Genomic DNA, 6,000 nt, shown 5'->3' on the forward strand with positions numbered 1-6,000 from the left:
GTGTTCAGCTGGAGTGGCTTGGAGGTATGAGGGGCTCTGAGTCTGGGGCACCCCTGCAAGGACTAGCAAAAGCCCAGGCATCTGTGTTTCCTAACACAAACACAGCCCCTTTGGGTCCACCCTCCCTCTGTTCTGCTGAGAACCAATAAGAATAAATGTGGAAGTTCAAAGACAGTGGCCAACAACACCTGCAAAAGTAGGGTCTGAAAATTTGTAGGGCTTTGCCTCAAGGTCCAGCCTTGACTGGGGACTACTTGAGTGACAGATTCAGAGAAGGCCCATATTTTTTTCTGGACCCTTCTTCCCAGGTACAGAAGACATTGATTCAGCAGTTGTGAACTAGTCCTCCCAATGGCAAACCTGCCCAAGTACCCATCTCCAATCACTGAGGTGTGAAGCTCAGCCTCCTGCACACTCTAAACAGTTTTTCCTACTTGGTCAGAGGTGGAGGAGAGCTCTGGACTAAAGATTTTCACCCCTTCCTTCTATGAAGCAGCATCCAAGTGCTGATTCCAGTATAAATACTACTACAGAAAGAAATGTCAGACCTGTGTGTGTGTGTGTGTGTGTGTGTGTGTTTCTTTTTGTATGTTTCATGGGATTACATGTATATTTGTAAGGGCTTGTGATTTCCAATCATTGCTACAGACAATTCTGTAGTCCTTATATGTTCTCTCATTCTCTCATTTTCCAATTATACTCACTCCCCATCCTTTCTTTTCTTCCTGTCTCATGTGATCACACATCTTCCCTCCCTCCCTCTTCTTTTTTTGTATAAAATATTATCAATAAAATACATTTTTCCTTTTTTATTTCTTGCACTGTGTAAGCGCATGCATGCATGTGGTGTGTATGTGTTTGTGTGTGCTGAGCCTAAATATGTATGTAACTGTGTATGAATTTTAGCTGCTGTTTTTGCTTCAATGCTATTTCTCTCTGGTTCTCACCCACCAGGGTTGTTTAGGGCACTCTAACTTTGCATTTTTGACAATTTATTAACTACATTCAATATCCCTATATCTTTTCTCTGCTTATATTCTCTTCCTTAGTCCTTTCTCTTTTCTCCTTTTAAAACATCACCTCCCAAATTTCTTCCCTCTTCCTTATGATTTCCTGATGAAGAGCAATATTTTTTCTGTATTTCACTTTTTCTCTTTCCTTTTCAATTATTTTTTTCTCTACTTTTTCCTAACTTATCTTACCTTAATTCTATGTCTTTATTTTCCTAGGTTAGTGTAAGAGTAGAGAATGTAGAGATAAATTTTAAACTATAAATTTTAATTTCATACTGATATATGGTAGGTTCTTTGGATGTTTATATTATTGATAGTTGTTCTTAATAATGCCACGCTCAGTATTAAACCTAGTAGTTTGGGTAGACTGAGTGGGTGCTTTTATGCTGAGTGACATACAAAGCCAAAGGTACAGTAGCAGGAGAAATACATTTACTACAAATCTCCATACTAGTAGTAAAGCTTCATATCCCAAGTGAACTACAAACTTGAACACACATAAAGAACAAGAATCATTAGAAGTCAAGCAAAAAGGTGCCTCCCAAAATTTATAACTTTTCTAAATCTGACCCAACAATTATTGAAGTCGATGAATTTCCAGATAAATAATTATAAAAGCTGATAGTAAAGATGATTAATGAGTTCAAAGTAGAGATAAAACAGGTAGCTGGATGAATAAATGATAAATGAGCACAACAAAGATACAAATAAGCAGCTGAAGAAATTAAGAAGTACAATGTAGGAATGAAAGAACACTTCAGAAAAGAGACAGAAATTCTAAAAGAAGATCAAGCAAAAATCCCAGGAATTTAGTCTTCAATAAATAAAATTAAATAATTGAAAGTCACAGTAGCAATTAAGATGAATCAGAAGAATAGATATCAGGGCTTGAGTACAAGGTCCATTATTACTTTTTTCAGTGTAATGAAAAATAGCAATAAGTGGTGTAAAGATCATCCAAGGGAACCTAGCCAACTTAAACAGAAAATATATAAAAATCTTTTGCCTTAAGGAAGAAATTAAAATACAGATAAGTGTTATAAATAATCTATTTGGAGAAATTATTACAGAAAACTTTTCCAGATCTGGAAAGTGGCATGAATACCCATGTACAAGAGGCATTTGTAAGCCCAAATATGTATGATTAAAAAAGAACCTCCTCATAATACATCATAGTCATAGTGCCAAAAACTCAGAACAAAATAGAAAATTAAAAGATGTCAGAAGCCGGGCATGGTGGCATACCCTTGTAATCTCAGCCCTGAAGAGGCTGAGGCAGTAAGTTTGAGACCAGCCTGGGCCACACTGTGAATTCAAGGCCAGAATGGACTACATAGTGAGACCCAGTCTCAAAAAGAGAGAAAAAACAAAACACTGAAAATGATGCTAGGGCGAAGTGCTGTAGAAGTGCAAAATCACTCACAGAGGCAAACCCACCTGAAGAACAGCAGATTGCTCAACAAAAACCTTAAAGACCAAAAGTGCTTGGAATGAGCTTTTCAAATCCTGAAAAAATAACTGTTCACCTGGATTGCAATGTACTACAAGGATTTCCTGGGTTATCCTACAAGGTTACTGTTCAAAATCTAAGGAGAGATAGAGATCTCTTGTGATTACATAAAGTACAGAAATTCTGGCCACCAAGCCAAAAAATAATTAAGGATATCCTAAATGGACAATATGAGGGCAAAAGTTAGTAGGAGTCTAATGGAAAGAATGACCTCATGGGGAGAATAGATAAATGGATGAGAAACATAAATGAATCAAACACCTGAAAAGCAACAAAATGACAGGAATTAGCACACACTTTTAAATAATGATGTGAATGCTTTGTCTTTTCAGCTTAGTTGATTGGATAAAATAACTATATTATATATATATGCACACACACACACACACACACACACACACACATATATGTATGTATATATATCCTGCAAGAGACACTTCTCATCTTCAAGGACATAATGTGAACTGAAGACAAAAGAAGGAAAATGAATCTCCAAGCAGCCAGAATTACACTACAAAACTATAATAAGAAAAGCAACAAAGGTCTGCAACAAGAACACATCAGAAAACCAGTGGAATAGAACAGAAGACACAGACATGTACCTACAGCTGTGTGATTTTTTTGATAAATGGATCAAACTCATATTTTAGAGAAAAGACAGCCTGTTTAGAATATCAGTGAAAAAACAGCCAAGATGCCCATTAAATGATTGATAAAGAAAATGTCAACAAGACAAGGATGCCCACTATCACCACTCTTCTTCGATATAGTTCTGGAAACATTAGCCATAGCAATTAGACAAGAGAAAGAAATTAAAGCAATAAAGATAGGAAAGGAAGAAGTTAAACTGTCATTATTTGCTGATGATAAGATACTCTACATTGAAGACTTAAAAAACTCTACCAAAAGACTTGTAGACTTAATGGACACTTTTAGCAAAGTAGCTGGATACAAGGTCAACACCCAAAAATCAATAGACTTCTGGTACAAAAAATACAGACTCACTGAGAGAGAAATTAGGGGGGAAATTCCCTTCACAATAGCATCCAAAAAAATGAATCAACCTAACAAAAAGGAATCAATCTAACAAAAGAAGCAAAAGACCTCTACACTGAAAACTACAGCACTCTGAAAAAAGAGATCAAAGAGGATATAAGAAAATGGAAAGATATCCCCTGCTCCTGGGTAGGAAGAATCAACATAGTGAAAATGGCCATACTACCAAAGCTGCTATACAGATTCAATGCAAAGCCAATTGAAATTCCAACACTATATTTCACAGAACTAGATCAAAGGATGCAAAAATTCATTTGGAACCATAAGAGACCTAGAACAGCAAAAGCCATCCTAGGCAACAGACACATGGCAGTGGGTATAACAATTCCCAATTTGAAACTATACTACAAAAGCACTGTGATAAAAACAGCATGGTACTGGCAAAGAAACAGACCTGAGGATCAGTGGAACAGATTGGAAGACACAAAAACAACTCCAGATGTACTCAGCTACCTCATCTTTTGACAAAGGAGCTGACCGTCACCACTGGAGGAAGGAGGGCCTCTTTAATAAATGATATTGGAAAAACTGGATCTCAACCTGCCAAAGATTAAAACTAGACCCTTATCTTTCACCATGCACTAAATTAAAATCCAAGTGGATTAAAGATAAACTTGCTGGAAGATAAGTTAGGCAGAACTCTTGAAGACATTGGCATAGGAAAAGACTTTATGAACAAATCCTCAGTAGCATGGGAACTAGCAGAAATAATCAACAACTGGGATCCGATCTTATTAAAAAGCTTCTGCACTGCAAAAGAAACCATCAACAGAACTAAGAGATAATCTACAATGTGAGAAAAAAATTTTACCAGCTGCTCCTCAAAGGACTATTATCTAGAATATATGAAGAATTCAAAACAATCAGCACCCCCCAAATATAAAGACCCAATTAAAAAATGGGCATCTGAAGGAGGGAGAAGCCGGGGAAAGCCCAGCCCTAGGAGCCATCCCAGTAACGGACTGCTTGTTTTGTTCCCATCATTCATGCTCCCTGATGAAGAACATGGCTCATATGACTAAATTCCACAGCTTCTTTATTCCTGACATAGAGTATCTTTCTGACCTGAAGGGACTGATTAAATATTTGGGAGAAAAAGTTGGTGTTGGGAAGATTTGCTTGTGGTGCAATGAGAAAGGGAAATCCTTCTATTCCACGCAAGCTGTCCAGGTCCACATGAATGACAAAAGCCACTGTAAGCCCTTACAGATGGTGATGCTGCTTTTGAATTTGCAGACTTTTATGATTTTAGTAGTAGCTACCCAGATCACAGGGAAGGGGAGGACCTGGATGAGACGGACAAGTTGCCTTCAGAAAAGAACGTGGAATACGATGACGAGACCAAGGAGCTGATTCTACCTTCAGGTGCCAAAGTGGGTCACCGCTCCCTGATGAGGTACTACTGGCAGATGTTTGGCTTGTCAAGAGCTGTGGCCGTGGCCAGAAATCGGAAGGCGGTGGGCAGGGTCCTGCGGCAGTATTGCGCGTTGGGCTGGACTGGCAGCACAGGCGCGGCCCCCGCGCAATAGCAGGACATGCAGTACTTGCAGAGGATGAAGTCCAAGTGGATGCTGAAGACCAGCATGCAGAACAAGGCCACCAAGCAGACGCACTTCCGGGCTCAAATGAGGTTCTGAGATGGCCCAATGAGGTTTCTCGGGCCAGAGCTTCCGCCGTGCTGAGGACCAACTGAGGCCCGCGGGGCCTGCTGCGTGGGAGACCGTTTCCCAGCCACTTATTTATTCTGGCCCTGTAATAAAAGTCAGAAACACACACACACACACACACACACACACACACACAGGGCATCTGAAATGAACAGACGTTTCTCAGACAAACAAGTAAAAGCAGCAAGTAAATATATGAAAAAGTGTTCCACATCACTGGTCATTCGAGAGTTACAGGTGAAAACAACACTGAGATTCCACCTCACCCCACAAAGAATGGCTGCTATCAAGAAATCACACAATAACAAATGTTGGTAGGGTTGTGGGGAGAAAGGAACCCTTCTTCATTGTTGGTGGGAGTGCAGACTGATGCAACCACTATGGAAATCAATATGGAGATACCTCAAAGAGCTTTGACTGGAGGTTCCATTTGACACAGCCATCCCTCTGCTGGGTATCTTTCCAAAAGAATTAAAAGAATCATAACAGAGTGATATATGCATACCCATCTTTATAGTGGCACAGTTTGTAATAGATAAAACTTGGAAACAGCCCATTTGCCCATCCGTTGGAAACTGGATAAAGAAGATGTGGTTTTTCTATAAAATGGAATACTACTCAGCCATAAAGAATGAGAAATTAGAGTCATTCATAGGAAAATGGATACATATTGAGGATATACTCCTAGGTGAAATAAATAAGTCATACATGTGTAAATACCAAATAGTTTCTCTGGTTTGAATAAACTGTAAAT

The 6,000-nt window shown here is 38.9% G+C and overlaps 1 pseudogene; it reads left to right on the forward strand.

Annotated features, from left to right (window-relative positions):
* LOC104875405 overlaps positions 1-5,216 on the forward strand; it is a 173,877-nt pseudogene extending 168,661 nt beyond the window's left edge.
* The last annotated feature ends 784 nt before the right edge of the window (positions 5,217-6,000 follow it).

Source organism: Fukomys damarensis, unplaced genomic scaffold, assembly GCF_012274545.1.
Source record: "Fukomys damarensis isolate Sample0158 unplaced genomic scaffold, DMR_v1.0_HiC HiC_scaffold_5, whole genome shotgun sequence".
In the NCBI taxonomy this organism is placed as follows: domain Eukaryota; kingdom Metazoa; phylum Chordata; class Mammalia; order Rodentia; family Bathyergidae; genus Fukomys; species Fukomys damarensis.